Source organism: Dasypus novemcinctus, chromosome 23, assembly GCF_030445035.2.
Source record: "Dasypus novemcinctus isolate mDasNov1 chromosome 23, mDasNov1.1.hap2, whole genome shotgun sequence".
Taxonomy (NCBI): domain Eukaryota; kingdom Metazoa; phylum Chordata; class Mammalia; order Cingulata; family Dasypodidae; genus Dasypus; species Dasypus novemcinctus.
Window position 1 is genome coordinate 26,466,905 of NC_080695.1, and position 18,640 is coordinate 26,485,544.

At 40.9% G+C, this 18,640-nt stretch overlaps 1 protein-coding gene and 1 pseudogene across 1 annotated transcript in view; both read right to left on the reverse strand.

Moving 5' to 3' along the window:
* Positions 1 to 18,640, reverse strand: part of LOC131275493 (septin-14-like) — a 231,533-nt gene that overhangs the window by 156,627 nt on the left and 56,266 nt on the right.
* LOC101428549 (syntaxin-5 pseudogene) lies at positions 14,690 to 16,362 on the reverse strand (annotated as a pseudogene).

The following is an 18,640-nucleotide window of genomic DNA, read 5'->3' on the forward strand; positions in this document are numbered from 1 at the left end:
ATTAACACATCAAGTTGTGTGGTTCACTAAATGATTCCTTTCCATTGCTAAGTCATATTCTCTTGAATGAATATCTCCATTTAAAGAACTGTTCTCAAAGAAACGGTTGGAATTAGGATATCTAGCTTTAACGACAATAGAATTAAATCCAGAGCAATTTATGTAGAGCAGTTATCAAGAGCAGTCTGAACTTACTATGAAGAAATCTTTGTTTTCATTCACATAAGAGTGTAATAGAATGAAAATCAAGAAACTTGGAGAAATTGCACATTATTAGTGTTCTCTTAATACCATCATGTTGGTTCTATTTACTGCCTTAAAAGTTGATTACTTCTAAATTAAGTGATAACTCCATTGTATTTAGAGTTGTTTTGTTTTACGCATGGTAAAAATCAACTTATCCCACAAAAACATCATTCGGGCAGATCCCACTAGGTATTAGACATAGGATCAAGTAGGGCCCATAGTAAACTAGAAGCCATTTCCTACTTATGGACTCCCAAATTTGCCATATATAACAACACTGAGAAGATACAAAAAAACCTGAAGCTGACAACTTCAAGTTTTTCTTGAGTAGCTCCTTCCATTGGAGAGTTTTAAGTGGCGTGGTTATTCCTTTGAGCTTGACTTAAAGTACCTGTTGATGATTCATTGTATTTGCCATATTTCATATTTCTTTAAGATTTCTCACTATTTCAACTACTATAATTTCAGCTAGTTGATATTCTGCCTTGCAATTTCTTATCTGAACCTGATTTTTATGGATTTCCTGTCAACATCGCTGCCTCCTTAGGAATTATTTCAGTTGCTATTTTATTCTAGAAAGCTATTCTAGCTGTGAGTATATTATATTAACTTGTAAACATATTGTGAGTTATAAAAAAGCAGCACTTTTATAGTTATGGTTCTTTTATTTTCTTTTAGATTAATAATGTGCATACAAATTAATGCTTAAAATTGAAGCTAACCTTGTAAAATAATTGTTTTGGAAACAACCCAGGGAACAAGAGAACTGTAAAATCTCAATGAGAAAACTTCAATGTTCAAATTCTTTATATCAAAAAGTAAATATTAAGTATCAGGCAGGCACTTTCATACAATTTTAGAATTGTGAATTCTTACACCATAGTGAAAACCAGTTTCATAATATGTATCTGAAACCCTAAAAAAGTTCCTATCTTTATATTCAATATAAGTCCACTTATAGAAATCTAGCTTAAAGAACTAGTCAGACATGCATTCTAAGACTTTGACCATGGATATTTAATGGGATAGTCTTTGTTAGACCATAAACATGGCAACAACCTTAATGCACAATAGTAGGTGGCTTGTTTAACACATATATTTATTCTTTTTTTCTGTATTTTTTTTATTGTTAATTTCAAAAAATATAAGAGGTCCCCATATACTCCCCACCTCATCTATTTTTATAGTCATCAAAAAGGATATGTTTTTTACCAATGGGAGAAATAAGAAAGCACTTTACAAAGAAAACATTTATAGCATTTATTATGAAAAACAAGAAGATAAAGCCTGAGGGAGTGAAATGACTTCAGACGCTAGATAAAAGCAGTGTCTTCTGTTCATGTTCCTTCATATTCCCTCATCTTTCTAGCACATTCAACCAAGTGAAGGGACTTTGGATTGTGTAAAATTTGGGTACTTTTTAACACGCTAATGGAAGAGAGAGTAAGACCTTAATACATTTGGCCTTAAAGCCTCAGTTTTAAAACATAATTTGGAACAAATTATTTTGCATAAAATGAGCTTTGCAGATGACTGCAACTTAACAGTTAAAATTGCCAGAATCTCTGGATATAAGTCTTTCTAAAGTTGAGTGCGTTTTCCCTCTTTTCTTTATTAAAATGGACCTATCATGGTAAATGAATTTTCCTCCTTGCATATTGATTGGAAATTCCTTGGAAATCTAAGTTTCCTTCAGAAGATGGAAAAGTTCAGAATATAAAGGTGAATGGATAGGGTGAAGGGGAAAGTGTTTCCTATTTCCCTCTCTGTTTCTCTGCTTTCAAATGCCCAACCTCAGTTCTTATTTTCATGGGTATCTGCTGTCTTTGTTCTGAGCCTTCTCCTCTAACCCAGCTCTTGGCTGTTGAAGCCCTTGTCCTTGCTCTCAGCTGCCTGCCCATGTCTTCTCCTCTCCCTTGTCTTCTGCTTAGCATGACATAGGGGGAATTGAAACTCATTGCCTCCTGAGTAAGGCTGTGACATTAAAGATATATACATCACTTTCCCATTGTCTCTAGATGCATTTTCCAAAAGCAGCATTATCATAAATGGTGTTTAGATATGCAATAATATCCCAATACCTCAGCAAGTTTCTTGGGCTGGCCTCAGCATCTGATCACCAGTTATAACATTTGAATGAGGAAATATGTTCCAGATGACCCTTTCTGAGGGTTAAGTTTAGTCTAGTCTGAATTTTATTGAATCATGATTCAATTATCTCTTTAGGGGATGACTGGAGGTTTGGAAGCACTTTTGTCCTTTCTGGAAGATGTTGGCCAACATTTCTTTTGTTGTTTGTACCTTTTCTCATGCAGTGTTCAATTCATTTAATGATTGGATGACTTCTGATTTCAGTGGTCTGGGAAAACCATAGGACCTGGGTTGTTGGAATTGTTTGCCAATTGAAAGTTACCCAATTCTGAGTAAGATTTCTTCAATACTTTCTGGTTAGGATAAAGAGGTATATCTCAGTCCAAAGATTTTACATTTATTTTGTTACAGCTTTTTAAAATGATTTGTGTTTCTGGATCTCATTATGGCAATTGGAGTTTAGAAGTAAATAATTTCTGGCAACTGAAACTTTAAGCATTTTTATTTTAAATTGTCCCACTCTTCCATTATGAGAGATAAGTGGATTTGTATGTGTGTAAGGGATAGGTAAACAGAACTGTAGTGCCTTAGCGCACCAGTCTAAATTTACAAGTAAATGTAATGATTAAATCTTACTGACCTAAATATGGTTTCTCTTAGGATAACATCATAACACTTTCAGGACTTAATGGACTCCTGCATGACATAAGTCAAACTATGCATGTTACATCAGAATCTAAGATACATGAAAATGTCAAACATCAGGACTTGGTAAGAATTTTGCTGCTGTTAATCATAATTTGGCTTTTGAGCCTTTTTATACACCAGGTCTTTTGAGCCCTACATTTCTCCATGCTGTTGACAGCAGTAAGAGTTGTGAGTCTGGGAAGCTCAACCTTCTTTTGACTCTAGAACTCCCACTACTAGTACCACAATGGCTTAAATGGCATTTTGTATTTAAGGGCTTAGGAGGTATTTTTTCCCACAATTCCTTAGGTAATTTTCACGTCATTCAGCACTTCTCTTTTAGAAATGCATGAGAACAAGAAAAATGCAAGAGAGATGATTCTTCAAATTTCTCCCCAAATTGAAAAGTCTTATCCCTCTTAATGATGAAGAGAGATTTTTTAAGTGAATTAACAATGTATTGAGTTGCCATTTAAAAAATTTTGTTAGCACTATTTTACTTGAAAAAATTTCCTTCTTCTTTGCTTTCCCCTTGTCATCCATTCATCAAGTACTCTAAGTTGTAAACAGAAAAGTTGTGGATGCCATGAAATTTTATGCCTTCAAGTAGTTCCTTCATTCTTTATTTCTTTATGTGCTTGTTTGACTAGGTCCAAACTGGATCAATTGCTTTTACTTGAAATATAGGGTATATGTTTGAAATATGAGTTGATGTTTCTCCTTTTTAAAGTATGCACCAGTGCTTCTTTTTAATTCTAATACATTTTTCCCTGTCGTATATGCAAATGTCAGAATAAGAAAAATCTGGAGAAAAGTTAAAAGATATAATTTTGTCAAATATCTCAGAATTTGCAGGGGCAAAGCTGCCTACACTTATTGCAGAATTTTCATTATATGCCTTAGCTTTTTTCAGGAATAAGTGTTGTGTCTTATAATGTAAAAACTGTGTGATGACAGAGCGGGTGTAGCTCAATGTTTGAACACCTGACTCACATATACAATGTCATAAGTTCAATCCCCAGTACCTCCTTAAAAAACAAACCCAAAACACCTCATACACACACAAAAAACTATGATATCTTGTTGGAATAAGGCACAATGCTGTTGTGCTTCCTGGGAATTAATTCACTAATAGGAATGTTTTGTTTTGGATTAAAATTAAATATCATGACTCTCATGGTAGTGAAGTAAAGATGAATTGTGAAGAAACACAATTGGATCAAAAAGAAAGTGTTCAACTTAAGATCAACAAGGAATAGGTAAAGAACTGTTAATTCCACTGATTATTTGAATCTGTGTCCTGAAAGTTATCATGTCTTGAATGTCTTTTCTAAAATCTGTTTGGTCAAGAGATGTGAGTACAAGATTCCGATGCATATTTACAGATTCACAGAGTTTGAAATGTGGCCTCAGGATCGAGGCACGTGCAGATTACTTCTCTCTTCTGCATTGCTGGTGCACAATATCTTGTGGCCTTCAGGAGGGTGACTCTTCATTCTGTCATATATCAACCCATTACTAACTTAAGTAGCTCTTAGGAGGTTTTGAAGGACAGGCTAATTAGGTCAAAGAATCAAGGCATTTGAGGGTCCTCCTTGAGCAGTTGATCAGGTGAGGTGTGATCATGTAGAACTCTAGGCCTGGTACAGAATTTTACTAGAGAAACTGACTGGCTCGTCCATTCACACTGGAAATAAATCATGTGAATTTCCTGCTTATTAAACGGTTACTCGTGTGTAATAAGGTTTTCTGAAGGATGCTCTAAACTATCCAGTTTCAACTTGCTAGATAATTATTGTGTGTTGAATTATGTTTTACAAAGTTCTATTTGTTGAAGTCCTAATGCCCACTACTTCAGAATAAAAACTGATTTGGAAATAGCATAGTTACCAATGGATAAAATCAAGTTAAAATAAGATCATTCTGGAGTAGGTTGGGTCTTATAAGAAGAGGAAGTTTGGTTACAGACAGAGTGGAGAACACAATAGGATGACTGAACAGAGAATGCCTGGAATGTCAACATACCAGCAGAAGCTAGAAGAGATGGTGGACTGGATTCTTCCCTATAGATTTTGAAAGAAGCATGCACTGCTGATATCTTGATTTTGAAATTTCAGCCTCCAGCACTGGGAGACAATAACTTTCTGTTGTTTTAATCCACCACTTTGTAGAACTTTTCAACAGAGGCCCTAGCAAAATAAGACAATTTTTGGTACCAGGAAGTGGAGCCCTGCTCTAACAAATACCTACATGTGGAAGTGACTTTGGAATTGGGTAATGGGTAAAAGCTGGAAAAACTTTGAGATGCTTGATAGAAAAAGGCTACATTGCCATGAAGAGACTGTTGTAGAAATATGGATATTAAAGGTGATTATGTTGGGGACTCAGAAAGAAGGAAAGGGAGGTAAAGAGAAAGATTATATTGTCTTGGAGAATATGTAGATCATCATGAACAGAATTCTGCTAGAAATAGGAATATTAATGTTGCTAATGGTGATAACTAAAGGAAATGCTCAATGTGTCATTGAAAATTGGAGGAAAGGTGATTCATGCCCTATAGTGGCAGAGAACTGGAAAGAATTGTGTTCTGATGTTGAATGGAAGGCAGAATTTGTGATGAGCATAGATATTTACTTAAGGATATTTCCAAATAAAGTGTGGAAGGTGCAGCCTGGTCTCTCCTTACCACTTGTGATAAAATATGACAGGAAGAGATAAATTGAAGAATGAACTGTTAAGCAAGAAGGAACCAAGAATTCATGGAAAATTCTCAGCCTATGCACAGAGTTTGCTCCGGAAACAAAGCCATGGGTATGGCTGGACAACCATTTACTAAAAAGACGAGGTGCGTGACTTGTGGATCCAATCAAACAATTCAACAGAAGGCAGGAAGAAAGATGCAATTATTAAAGAAATACCTGTGGAGGACCCTCTCATCTAATCACATGGACACACCAGAATTGCACAGAAGACTGACAAGATTTTCAAAAATTTTATATCAGCAGAAAATCTGCCATCCTGGACTGAGTGGGACAGAAATGGGGTGGAATGAGGAAAGAATGACTCCAAGATTCCAAGTTGCCCAATCTAATGTGATGGGTGTTCTTATAAGAAGAGGAAATTTGAACCCAGACAGACAGAGCAGGAGATACCAGGTGATGACTGAGGCAGATAATGCCTTGGATTGCTGGAAACCAGGAGAAGCTAGAAGAGGCTGAATCTAGATTCATATTCGATGACTGAATCTAGTACAGGTTTTTCCCTATGGGCTTTGAAGGACTCATGGCCCTGCTGACTTGTTGGTTTTAGACTTCTACTCTCCAGTTCTGTGAGACAATTTCTGTTTTAAGCCACCCAGTTTGTGGTACTTTCCTATGGCAGTCCTAACAATCTAATGCAACAATTATATCTGGGACAGCAAAAACACATTTCTGTCCTCACTATAGCACTGAAGGTGAGGCATCTTCTCTGCTCATTTTTACCAAGGCCTTAGGCTAGGTTCAAGAGTGCTAAGCCAGGGAGGGGTCATGGCTTCTCCTTCCCTGTTTTAGTCTTATGGTACTAGTGTTTCTTGAGGAAAAAAAAAAACAATTTATTTAATATAGTTTTCTTTTTTCCTTTTATTGCAATAGGAAATTGAAGGCTATTGTACAGAGCAAATGGAGCTGGGTGAACAAAGCAAATTCTTGGAAAAACTCAGAAAGATTTGGAGGGAGTTCTGACTCATGAAGATAATGTTGATGTAAGTTCATTCCTGTGTACATAATTTGAAATCTAATTAAAAGTGGGAGACTCTTTCTGATTCTCTTTTGTTGCTTTCTTTAGCTTTGACTAATTGCTCATTGCAGTTGAATCTGCTATGGGGAAAAGATGAATCTAAGGCCAAAAAGACAGGAGGAAATACATTAAGAAACAGAAAACTGGCAAGTAAGATCAATGTCAGGGAGTCTGGATCTTTTGCCTTAAGTCAGGTACCCTCTTGATACTCTTGAACTTGGTATATCTCCTTTTAAATATTGGCATTGTAGAGTCCCATCCTTGGATTTGTTTATATGTCTGTCTGTTTCAGGCACAGGTAGGTGCTGGGCACTGTAGAGCATTGGACAGCACAGAATCCTAAACACTTAACCTCATCCCTATGGGAATTAGATACATGAGGGAGCAGCATTAGTTGGAGCTTGCCCCTCTAAATCCTGCACACTCTATCATCAGGTCCCGTGTGTAGACCGACTTGCTTCTCAACTCATGGAGATGGTCATTTTGTTGGTGCTCATCATCTCTGAAGCATCTGTGTGGTATCGAGACCCACAGCCAGGGTTAGAACACAAAGGCTGTGAGAACCACCCACTGGGTATTGGCCTTAGTTCTGGGGGTAAAGGAATAGCATTGGTCTTCTCTGCTGGCGATGGAAATGTTACTAGAGCTATTCCCCAAGTTGAATGTCACTTGTGGTACACTGTGGGTCCACTCCTGGGAGAGATTCAGGGGAAAACATTGGAGGGAATGTTGGAATTAGGCCTTTTCCCAGACAGAAGTAGATCTGGGAGAGAAGAGAGCTGTTTTCATCCGTCCTTCCCTCGGTCAACAGAGAGAACCTTTTCCTTCTACCCACAGTCTTCATACTTCCTAAGTTTTCAATTATTTTAAAATTCAATTACCCTAATGAATCTTGCCAGCTTATTGTTGTTTTTTTAAAAAAATGTTTTTTAAATTGATGAAATAATTGTTCAGTTTCTTTGAAAGATTCAATTCTTGTTTTTTTAGGTGATTGAAAGGTGGAAAATCAAATGCCTCAGATGATGGATGTCTTGCAGGTATAACTCCTTCTATAGAGTACCCTAACTGCTGCTTGGTAGTTTCTACTATGCCTCACCTGTAACAATATTTTCTCTCTGATGCAACTTTTAGGCCAAAAATGCAATATCAGAAGTAGAAAAAGATCTAAAACTGTTACAGGATAGGCTGAGAGCCTTGATGATCAGTAAAGATAATGTGGCAGGTGGGTTGCTTGGTGAGAAGAAATTCCCATTCGGTGGAAATGATTTTACATTGTGAAGGTAAAGACTCCTTTCAGGATTCTACCTCTGTCCTCAGCCCCCTAACCACATTTGCAGGTCCAAGTGAACAAGTTGCAGCTGAAGAATGTTTTGTCCTTTATAGAATGCTTAAAGGAAGTAGAAAGCAATTACAATTCATTGCTGTCTTTGAAAGATGCAATGGAAGAGGAATGCAAATCTGTGATGCTGAAAATAGTGTTTCTCCTTGAAGTCTGTGAGCAGAGAAAGACCATGCAAGAGTAAGGGGTTCTACATGTTCATTGTTTCAAATTTTGTAATGAGTGAACATGAAGATTCATGAGCATAATTCTATCTGTTCTCAGTACAGTTGCCACTATATGTCTACCATATTTAATCAATGTAGAATTGTGCTTCTTCCATTTTGCCTTGAGTTCCATCACCTGCATTTTTCTTTTACAGGAATTCTGGCCTGTAGTTATAGGGGTGGGGGAAAGGGGTGGTCCAGGAACCAACATTTACGGCTACTGAGCTGCTTCCATGTTTCTGATGTTCCAGTGTTCTATGTATTTTGGTTTTTATTGTTGTTTTTCACACTTGCTTTCTCTCTGACCAAGTTACTAGATTCAGATTTCTCTTCCTTTTGTTGCTTTGGCCCTCAAAAATTTTGAGTGACAGTGTGAGGTGATCTTTTTCAGGAGAATAAAATCTTCAAGGACTTTAAGGAATTCTTAGCTATCAAATGTGTTTCACATTCTGGACTAAACAGAAAACAAATATTTGGCCCACACATTATAAAACATCACTGTGGCAAGGAGGGAGGGAATTGTGACTGTAGAAAGCCTTGGGTAGTTCATTACTCCTCAAGAATTTATATCTCAAATTTGGAGTTAAGTAACTTTTGAAATATAAACTCTTATGCAGCATTTTGTATTCTTGCTGCATAAAAATCCATTTTTATTTCCTGTAAAATGGGCTTTCTGCATCTCTTGCTATTTGTGTCTGTTCCTACACATTATTCTTCAGCATATACAGAAATTTCCATGAAAGCATGTCTTGCTGAGAAAATAGTTCAATGCTCGTGCTGCTACTGCCTGATGCCATTAAACACTGGAACTGGACCACTATTTTTTTCCTCCTTCTGTGCTCACTGAGCAACCACAGCTTAATTTTTCCTAACATTGTCGCATGGCTCACTAAATATCTGACCCACTGGAAAGCACCATTTCTTATTTCAGAAATCATTAAGAAGAGCTTATCTTTTCCACCAGTAATTGTTTGATTACCTAAATGGCAATTGTTTTTCTTCATGATATGGATTCAGCTTCTACCACATCCATTTGACACCACTGTTTGCCTACTGTGTTAGCTCAGGCCCAGGTCATCTTTCCTGCTTGGAGAGACTGAATTATGGCCACCAGTGAAATTGGGTCCTAATTCCCGGCACCTAGGATTATTGCCTTATGTGGCAAAGATATTGCCAATGTGATTGAGCATCTTGAGATGGGGAGAGTATTCTGGATTATCCAGGTGAGCCTTCAATGTTTCCTTCTAAGCAGAGACAGAGGGCCCTTACACACACACACACACACACACACACACACACAAGAAGTTGATGTGAAGACAGAGGCAGAGGCTGCACAGAAACGACCATTAGCAAGGAATGCTGGCAGCTACCAGAAGCTGGAAGAGGCCAGGGACAGACTCACCCTAGTGCCTCTGGAAGGAGTGTGGCCCCACCTTGCTGATACCATGATTTGAGCTCAGTCACACTAATTTTGGACTTCTCACTTCCAGAGATGTGAGAAAATAATTTTTAAAAGATAAATACTTGAAACCACCAGACTTTGGTCAGTTGTTGTAGCTGCCACATGAAATGAATATACTGGCCAGTTTTCTAACTCCTCTCCTTATCTCCATTACCTTCCTTGAACACCTTTCCAACTCTGATTCATTCTTCCTACAGTTGCTAGAGTGTTCTTTGTAGGCTACACCTTCGTTCCTGCCTTCTAGTTGATTCCAGGACATTCCATGCCCTGCAGGGGCAGTTCCAGGTTCCTCATGGGGCCTGGGGAGCTTCCCCTCAGCAGGTCCCTGGTGGCCTCTCCTTGTGCATTTTCTGCAGCTCCTTCTGACGCATCCCAAGCTGCAGCCACTCTGCACAGATCCCTTGGAACACCAGAAGCCTCTTTCCCTTTGCACTATATATTTTTTGCATTCTTTTCACCTGGCTATATCCTACCCAACAAAGATAGTTATCTGTCTCAAAATCTGTTGTGGAGAGATGAGGTATAAATGAAATGGTGGATGGACATGGAGACTGAATGTTGGCTCATTCCTTTTACTTGTAATGTAACCTCTGAATACATTAGGGTCCCTCTCATGTCATCAGGTGTATGCAGTCCTTTCTCTTTTGTTTTCATCCTGTCTTTTAGATTTTTAGTTCTTCTATTTTTCCATGATTAAAGTGGGTAGTTATAGGTTGTTTTTTTCCTTTTCCTTCTATCTCTTTTTTTTTAGTGATTATTTTTCATTTTTGATTTAATCTGCTAACAGGTGGTATTTTTACCCTCTTCCTGAGATTTATCTGTATCTATTCCCCTTTTGCCTTTGTGTTATCATGGTGGTGTATTTTAACCTTATATATTTTTTATGCCATACAAGACCTTTTTTTCTGTCTAGACTTTAATATTTCTAATTCCCCTTTCCTCGGTGCTAAGTGTCCCTTTTTTCCAAAAGTTTCATCCTGCTTTGTTTTTGTTTTTTTAACCCCCCCTTGTGACTTTTTGTGTGCTGTCTGCTTCCTGTGCCCATTCACTGTGCATTCTTCTGTGTCTGTATTTATTTTTATTTATTTCCCTCCACTTGCAGCTTGTTTTACTGTCTGCTCTCTGTGTCCATTTGCCTCATGCTCTTCTGTGTTTTTCCTTGTCTCCTTTTTTTTGTTGTGTTATCTTGCTGAGTTGGCTTTCTGCAGCACTGGTGTGCCGGGTGGCACTCTGTGGTGCTGGCAGACCGACGACTCTCCGTAGTATGTGGGAAAGCCTGCCTTCACAAGGAGGCCCAGGGACGCAAAGCCAGGGCCTCCCTTATGGTAGACTGGAGCCCAACTGATTGAGCCACAGCCGCTTCCCCCTGCTTTGTTTTTTTTACTCAAAATGACGTAATCAGCTGAAAATACTGAAAATATAGTCAGATTTAGGATAATAAGTAGCAGTGTTCTGTCTGTCCCATTACAAATTTTCAGCCCCACTTCCAGAAGATAACTATATCTTATTTTTTTCTATTAAAATTAATTTTTAATTATCTTTTTAAGAAAAGGTACATAAATCACACAAAAGGTTACAATAAAAAATATAAGAGGTTCCCATATACCCCACTCCCCACACACCCCCACTCCTCCCACATCGACAACTTCTTTCATTAAGTATGGTACATTCATTGCATTTGGGGAGTACAATTTGGAGCATTGCTAGACAGCTGGATTATAGTTTATGTTGTAGTTGACACTCTCTCCCAGTCCATTCAGTGGGTTATGGCAGGATATATAATGTCCTGCCTCTGTCCCAGCATTATCATTCAGGACAACGTCAAGTCCTGAAAATGCCACAATGTCATACCTTTTTTTCCCTGTCCCTCCCTTCATCAACTTCCATGGCCATTGCCTCCACATCAGTGATAAAATTTCTTCCATTGCTAGAGTCATAATAATTCTATAGTGGAATACCAGTAAGTCCTCTGTAATCCATATTTTATTCCTCCATCCTCAGGACCCTGGGATGGCAATGTCCACTCCACCTATATATTGAGAGGAGGCTTAGCTCCCACATGCCTTATGGATGGAATTCTCTTGCTTGCAGCTATAGATGCTCTGTTCCCTGGTGTGGTGGTTGATCATCATCACCTCCCTGTTACCTGATCTGGGTAAGTCCAATGAACCAGAGTGTAGTTGTTGCAATTCTGCTGAGGCTCAGAGCCCAACTGGCACATAGACAGTCCAGAGATTCAAGTCTCCTGAGCATACACCAACCTCAGCTTCAACCACAGGTTCAGTAAAAGTGACACAAGCATGCATAGAGAGGTCACATCTGAGCTCAACTCCATCATGCTCAGGAACACTGGCAAAGCACCAAACTCCAAAGCCATCTGTTATGACCTGGGTGTCTCAGTTGCCTTCAGGAGAACCACTACCTGGGGTTGTATCTACTTTGACTGTCTCTGAGATTCTGCTGAGACGTGCATAAGCACGAACCCTCTGATGACCTCCCGAATCATTTTGAAGTGTCTTAGCCATATAAACTCATTAGTCTTTACCATTTCACCCATTTATTCAAGGTGTTTTTCTAGTTGCATCACCAGCTGGTGATTGGTAGTAACCCCTCAGTGCCAGGGAAGCTCATACCTGAGTGTCAGGCCCCATGCTGGGTGGAAGTAATGCATTTATATGCTGAGTTTAGCTTAGAGAGAGGCCACATTTGAGCAACATGGGGCTCTCAGGAGGTAACTCTTAGGCACTATGCAGCTCTAGGCTTCGTTGAAATTTCAAGCACACAAGCTCCTAAGCATAGTCATCAGTATCAAGGGCCCATTATTGGACCATCCTTCTTCACTGGTCTTTGCTCTTGTAATTGGGGGATTGCTGATGCTCCTTGAGGAGTGCAACAGAGTTTCCCAGAATGGGAACTCAGCGCTCCCTCAGTTGACATGTGAAACTACCCCCTATGTCAATACTCAATGAACATACAAACATACCTATATACCCTATATGCATGCCCTGGAGAACTCCCTTGCACCATGCTTCCCCCATCAATGGAACCCCACATCAGTGCTCCTTCCCTGCCATAGTTGAACCCCTTTGTAATTCAAAACATCTTAAACAATGAAGTCTAATATATTGCCAAATTCAATTAATAGGAAAATGAAATAGTAATGATAGTTTTAAAGATTAGAAATAGAATACATAATAATTTAGAAAAACTAAAATAAAGTAAAAAATAAATTGGGGTATTAAAAATGAAAAATAGATAAAGAAATTTTTTTTGATATTTCGCATTTTACCACTGTAATAGGTGTTGCCCTGTATGTACAGTGACAAGGCAATCTCTTCCATTTCTTACTAAGTGTCTACATCCTTGTTTTCTTACTAACACAATGTTAGCACATGGAATAACATGGATGAATCTTGAGGACCTTCTGTTGAGTGAAGCAAGCCAGGCATTGAAGGACAGATACTATACGACGTCTCTGGTATGAATTAAGCAAATCAAGCTGTCTTAGAGAGCTAGAGACTGGAAGATAGGCTTACAGGAAATGGGGCAGGGGGAAGGATGGTTGTGAGCCAACACCCACACAGGCAAAACTGTGATAAAGTGGAGGTAAGTAGTTGTACAGTGAAGGGATAAGATGGGGACATACTGATACTATAGGGTCGGGCTTTGCAGGCTTGAGGGGCGCTAGGGTTAGGGGTATGGGTGAGATGGGTCAAGGAATTGGGGAGAGGGTTGGGGGGAGCAAGTGAACACGGGAGGTTGTCAGGTATATGGTTGAAACTATAAGGTTGAGAAAACTCTTTAGAAAATATAATGAAGGGGTACTGGTATAAGGTATTTGACAGGGGACATCTGGCACAGGGCACACCTGGGGCAGGCTTCTAGGGAGTGTATGAGTGCTCATCATGTCATAGTGCTATATGAATGGGTGGAGACCCATACAATAAGCAGGAATGTGTTATCTCCCTATCCTGGGGAGGCCTGAAGTTCTCAAATAGAGGGGAGTGTGTCTCTCAAGAGCATGGGTGGCTCCCATTGGGGGAGGACAGACTAGTGTGTCAAGCCCACAGCATTGTTGCAAGTATTTATGAATCTTGTCCTTCAAGCAATGCAGCTTGGTTGTCACTGTGGGCCAAAAGGGGAGGGGGAGAGAGGAGTAGAATAGTTGGAAGAGGGGCTAACTGGTGAGCAATGAAAGTGTTCAGCATGTTCCTGCAATGATAGATACAGGCCATGTTAAATATCACCAAAAATGTATAAAAGTGTGTAGTGTAAAATATAAACCATAATGGAACCATGGCAACTAGTTATGTTTCAATATCTGCATATCAGTTGCAGCAAATGTAACATCCACGTGTAAAAAATTCATTGCCGGGGAAGGGTGGGAAGAGGGAAAAGGGTTCGATGTTGAGTATGGGAGAGTTCCCTGTATTCCGTATGTGACTTTACTGTGGCCTAAAAATTTTTTGAAGACAAAAAAAAAAAGATTGTATACAAGATACTTTTTTTGGTATTGCACAGTCCATTCTTTTTCTAAATTCAAGCTTGTTGGAAATAATACACAAACTCAAGGCTTCAAGAGGGAAGCAAGATTATTAACCCAATTCTGAAAAGACCTGATGCACAGAACCTTCCACAGAGAGGTAGGGAGAACCTTGTGGGATGTGCAGTTCATTTTCTACTGTAAAGTCCATTTCAAGTGCTTTTTCCTCTAGTGGGTAGTCACTGTGATGCCTGGAAACAATCCCAAGCACTTACTATAGCCTGAATGGCTCTTGGACCTCTCACCTGTGCAGGGTGGTGCATGCACCCTCCATGGACAGCGGACACCCCCACCCCGATGTCTAGTTATTTTCATTTTTATTTATTTATTAATTTTTTTGAGGCTGACAATCTTGCTGTAATTGGGAGAAAACAGGCTGCAGTGCATTTGGCAGATTGAGTCACCAGCAGCCAATGTCGGGAGTTGTGCAGGCAGCCAAGGGGCTCAGGGCCCTCTGCCTCATGTGGTGGTGAGAGGAAGAAAGAGGTCAAGTTCTAACCCAGATGGAAAAGTTGGTCCCTGGGGCAGTTTCTCTTCTCTCTTCACTCTCAGGAAGGTGGGAAGGACATCACCTCCCCTTGCTCCCACAGTTTCCTTTGGGACAGGCTGTGGAGGGTTTATAAAAAACTCCTAGTGGAGGTAGCCTCCCCACTGGCCCCCAGTGGCCACTGCTCCCTTCCAGTCACTTCACAGCAGAGTTCAAACCCAGAACCGGTTTGTGGGCCTGGGGGTGGTGAGGGGAGGCAGGGTGGCCAGAGGCAAGACATAGTTGGGGAAACAAGGGGCAGTGGCCATTCTTAGCAGTTCCAGGGAAACCGGGCCTTTCTCCCAAGCACCCTGCACAGGCTCAATGGCAGAACTGGCCACCTGCCCTCCTGGGAGGGCTCTAAAGGCCCACAGAGTGCCTTAGAGTGGAGAGGATTCAGGCAAGGAAGACCACAAAGATGATGAATACGACAATGAGGATGAGGAAAATTTTGACCATGAGCCACTGGTTGGAAGTGACTGACTGGAAGTACTTGAGGATCTCTGAGTGGGCAGCATCAACATCCAGCTGGGCTCCCAGCACGTTCTCATCGATCCTTTGAATGGTTTCCTCCTGTTCTTTAACCATGTGTGCCAACTGCTGAAAGATAGAGCCCAGCTCAACAATTGTAGACTCAATGTTCTGCATGGTGTCTGCCCGACTCTGGATATAAGAATCCTGCTCATCAATGAGCTGCAGCTGCTGGCTGGTCCGAGAGTCCATCATGTCAATGGCCACATCCAGGAAGGCCTGGTTCTTTGCCCCCAAAACCACAGCATCACCCCCTAGGTGGTTGGGGGCAAAGGGTAAGGCAGGCACAGGTGCCTGGGATAACTGCTCCCACCGATTCCTCTGCTGCTTCAAGTTCTCTGTTCTCACTTCTAAAACTGATTTGAAGTCATTGGACATGGAGGCCAGTTTAGACTGCAAGGAGACAACAATGGTATTGGAATGGGTCTGCAGGTGCTGGCTACTCTGGGTGCCCTTGGCCCTCACGAAATCCTGAAGCTGGGCAATTTGTTTGTTGAGGTTATTAATGTCCTGTTTGATGATATATGTTAGCTCCTTGATTTCCACTGCTTTATCATCAAAGAGAGACTTGCACTTTGCCAAGATTGTCAGCTTCTCCAGCTTGGCAAAGGTGTTGCTGAGGTCTTTCCCAATGCGCTTGGCCATGACCGTGAATTCACTTCGCTGCCAACCAGCACGCAGAGCTGGCTTGTTTGTCTGGATTCCATTCTGATGGCTCTGCAGGGACTTGCAAGCAGACAGGAACTCCTGGGTCTGGTCCTGGCAGGACATGGTGTCAAGAGGGGGAGGGACAAGGGCCACTGGGGGAGGGAACAGAGGGGCGATGTCACTGCTGCTACTGCCAGCAGTTGCAGGGGACAAGATCTGTATCTTTGAGAGACCCAGGTAGACACCCTGATCCGTGTTCTCAGACCCGTAGCGTTTCCGTGGGATCATTGAGATGCATAACCTCGGACTCCTATGGAATCGACCTCTCTGGTCTGATCCTCGGAGTGCTGCAAGTCCTTGTCTTGGCAGCAGCCCATCGCCCCGCATGGCCTGCACTCCTCGTGTGCCAGCCCCACCAACCTGCCCGCCAATGGGCCCTCGGGCCCTCAGCTAGTTTACTTTTAGTTGAAGAGAAATCCTGAAAAGGAATTGGGTTAACATCTACTTCCAGCCTTGAAGTTACCTGTTCAAAGGGTGTAATTTTCCTTTTTATGTGAGAACTCTAATGCAAACAACAATTTAGTATGCAGGCTGTTTGTCCTGACTACAGAATAAATTTTCTCAATTTCCCTTGGTGGATAATCTACTGCAAGGCCTGTTTTGAGAGAAAAATCATTTGCTTACTATTGCTGGAGGTTCCTTTATTTTTGTTTTACTTTTTTATGGTGTAGAACAATAGTTTATCATAAATTGTATTTCTCTAATTTTAGTCATCAAGATTATAAATTTCTATTAATGCCCCATGGATCTTTCCTCTTCTCATTACCATGTATTCATGCCAATAAGTTCATTTCTTGTCATAAATATTTATGTGTTTCCTGGTCAGATATGGAAGTCAGATTTTATATAGACTGAAAGAATTTTAAAAATCTACTATATTCCATTTTACTATTAATGGAACCTGACAATATATTCGGCTTCATTTTTCAAGAAGTTTTGGATCACAGAGAGCTTCAACAATGGCAGGGGAGGAATACTGGTGTGGGATGTTATGGACAGGGGACACAGGGTTGGCAGGGAGTTCTCCAGGGCATATATCCAGGGTATATAAATGTTTGGATATTTTCATAGTGGTTACAATTGAAAACAACAACTGAGGGAGTGCTGAGTTCCTAGCCAGGGAAGCTCCATCACAGTCCCTAAAGGAAGAGCAACAATCCCCCAAGTCCAATGGCAAAGACCAAAAAAGAAGGAAGGTCCAACAATGAGCCCTTGATACTAATGATTATGCTTGTAAGCCTGTGCACCTGAAATAAAAACAAGGCCTACAGCTGCAGGGTGCCTAAGAGTTACCTCCTGAGAACCTCCATGTTGCTCAAATGTGGCCAGTCTCAAAGCCAAACTCAGCCTGTAAATGTGTTGCCTTCCCCCCAGTGTGGGACATGGCTCCCAGGGATGAGCCTCCCTGGTGCCGAGGGATTACTACCAAGTACCAGCTGATGATGTAACTAGAAAATGACCTTGAATAAAAGGGTCAACTCAGACCAGCAGAATATTTCAATCTACATATAATACCAGGAGTTAAAGATGCTTTTTGACCTGAATCAAAGGGGGAAATGGAAAGGACAAATGAGTTTATATGGCTATGAGTCTCCAAAAAAAGCCAGAATGTTATCAGAGGGGTTGCCCTTATGCACACCTGAGCAGAGTCCCAGAGACAGATAAAGTTGATACAACCCCAGGTATTGGTTCTTCTGAAGGCTACAGAGACCCACAGGTTCTATGGTCATGGCAGATGGAGTTCAGTGCCATGTTAGTTGGCCCTACTTTGGAGTTTGTGTTTCTGTGTGATGGAGCTGGACTCAGATGTGATCTTTGTCCACAAGCCTCTCCTGTTACTTTCACTGGATCTGTAGTTGGTGCTGGGGTTTAGTGTATACCCAGGAGACCTGAATCTCTGGACTGACCATGTGATAGCCAGGCCCTGAGCCTCAACAAACTAGCAACTCCTACACTGTGGTTTATTGGACTTACCCCACTCAGCTAACATGGAGGTGAAGAAGGTCAACCACCACACCAGGGAGCCAAGAGTGCCTGCAACTGAAAGCAGGAGAATTGCATCCAGCATCCATGTGGAATCTACGCCCCCTCTTGATATAGATGTGGAGTGGACACAACCATTCCAGGGTCCACAGGATGGAGGAATACAGTATGGATCAGAGTGGACTTAATGATATTCTATTCATGAACTATTGTGATTAGTAATCGAAGAAAATGTGGCATTGGTGTGGAGAAAGTGGCCATGGTGGCTGCTGGGGGCAGGGAGTGGGAGGAAGAGATGTGATGTGTGGGCATTTTTGGGGGTTGGAGTTGTCCTGGGTATTGATGCAGGGACAGTTACTGGACATTGTGTGTCCTCCCATGGCCCACTGGGTGGACTGTGGGAGAGTATGGGCTATGATGGGGACCATTGACCATGAGGTGCAGTGGTGCTCAGAGATGTACTCACCAAGTGCAATGAATGTCTCATGATGATGGAGGAGGTTGTTTTTATGGGGGGAGGAGTAAGGTGAGGGGGATGGGG